The sequence below is a fragment of the Colobus angolensis genome, unplaced genomic scaffold (genome assembly GCF_000951035.1).
Source record: "Colobus angolensis palliatus isolate OR3802 unplaced genomic scaffold, Cang.pa_1.0 Scaffold85, whole genome shotgun sequence".
NCBI classification, from domain to species: Eukaryota; Metazoa; Chordata; class Mammalia; order Primates; family Cercopithecidae; genus Colobus; species Colobus angolensis.
The window spans coordinates 9,149,582-9,151,564 of NW_012122376.1; the positions used below are offsets into that span (position 1 = coordinate 9,149,582).

The 1,983-nt window shown below is 45.5% G+C and overlaps 1 pseudogene; it reads right to left on the reverse strand.

Annotated features, from left to right (window-relative positions):
• Positions 1-1,017: 1,017 nt before the first annotated feature.
• LOC105503377 lies at positions 1,018-1,652 on the reverse strand (annotated as a pseudogene).
• Between the last annotated feature and the right edge of the window lie 331 nt (positions 1,653-1,983).

Here is a 1,983-nt window from a genome sequence, read left to right on the forward strand (position 1 = left end):
CTTGGGTGACAGAGCAAGACTCTGTCTCAAAAAAAAAAAAAAAGGAAGAAAAAGAAAAAGAAAAAGAAACTTCCTTTCCTCTATGCTCCCCAGCTTCCCAGTTCCCTGCTCTAGAGGCAACCAATGTCTCCAGTTTACTGAGTGTTTTTCCAGGGGTCTCCTATTCATTTACCAACATATATGTGCACGTTCTTCCTACTTGTAAAATGCTAGCCACTGGCATTTGCCTTCCTCTTTTTACTTAACAATGTTCCTGTGAAATTTTCCATATCACTCCACACAGAGCCTCTTTACTCCTTTAAGTGACTGTACAGTACTTTCTAATTTATTGAACTGGTCTCCTATTAATAGATACTTAGTTTCCAATCTTCTGTTATTACAAACAATGCTGCAATGTGTGTGTGTATATATATGTGTGTGTGTGTGTGTGTGTATATATATATATATATAGAGAGAGAGAGACAGACAGGGTCTCACTCTGTCACCCAGGCTGGAGTGCAGTGGCGTGATCTCAGCTTACTGCAACCTCTACCTCCTGGGTTCAAGTGATTCTCGTGCCTCAGCCTCCCAAGTAGCTAGGATTACAGCATGCACCACCATGCACCACCATGCCTGGCTCATTTTTTTGTATTTTTAGTAGAGATGGGTTTCGCCATTGGCCAGGCTGGTCTCAAACTCCTGACCTTGAATGATCCACCTGCCTCAGCCTCCCAAAGTGCTGGGACTACAGGCATGAGCCACTGCGCCTGGCCTGCAATGTATTTTCTTGTGCACAGGTCATTTTGCATGAAAATACGAGTAGATCTATCAATACCTGGAAGTGGAAATGCTTCGTCATCAGGCCAATGCATTTTAAAATTTAAGTTATTTTGCCAAATTTGTCTCCAAGGAGGTCAGAGAAGGTCAGCCTCGTACCAGCAGTGTTCGGAGTGCACGTTCCCCATGATTTTTTTTTTTTTTTTGCCACAGTACAATAGACACCTTTATTCCATGGGCAAAGACAGAAAGGATGAGGATTTATTTGCCTTTCCGGGCCTTGATTTTCCTGAGCTAGAACTCCAACTCCTTGCCCGCTGGCACATAGCCATGGGCTCGGCCACACTGTCCCAGCCTTCATGTGATGTGTGCAAGAAGCTTGCCCTGCTGGAACTTCTCCTGCAGTCTCCTCCAGGAGGCTGCTGATTTTGGCGTTCTTTTCCCTTTCATTGTATTTCTTCTGAATTTTTTTAGATCGTTTTTTGTTTAAAGTGTTTTTTTCCTCAGGAGTCAGCTTGGCTCCCTTCTTGCAGCCCAGGGGCAGCGCATAGTGGGACTCGTATCACTGGCAGGATGGTGTGCTGTCGGTGAGCATGAAGCCGTTCTTCACCAGGGTCTTGGTACAGACCAGCTTGTTATTGGACGCATTGTAGACAACATCAATGATCCTTGTTTTGCGAGTATAACACTGAACCCCAGGAGAAATTCCCCATATCCAGCCTCAGGGCACCACATTTCTTGTTACCTCCCCGCGCACGGACTGTGTGGATGCAGTGGGGGCCAATCTTGGTGTTGGCAGCCAGACACCCCAACTCATACTTCTGCTTCCTGTGGTAGCACTTTCTCTTGTCCCCAGTCTTGTGGCGCTTGTGCCAGTTGTCCCGAGAGATGCCCATTGCTCAGCGCTGGCTGGAAAGAGGCTCCACGATCTTGCCAGACTGTGTTAGCTAATGTTCTGATCTTTGCCAATCTGATATATTCCCCTTATGCTTTTAATTTGAATTTCTATGATGATGGGTGTAATTGAGCATCTTTTCTTTTTGTTTTTTCTTTTTTTTTTTTTTTGAGACAGAATTTTACTCTTGTTGCCCAGTCTGGAGTGCAGGGGTACAATGTCAGCTCACTGTAACCTCTGCCTTCCGGTTTCAAGCGATTCTCCTGCCTCAGCCTCCCAAGTAGACTGGGATTACAGGCACCCACCACTGCTCCCGGCTCATTTTTGTATTT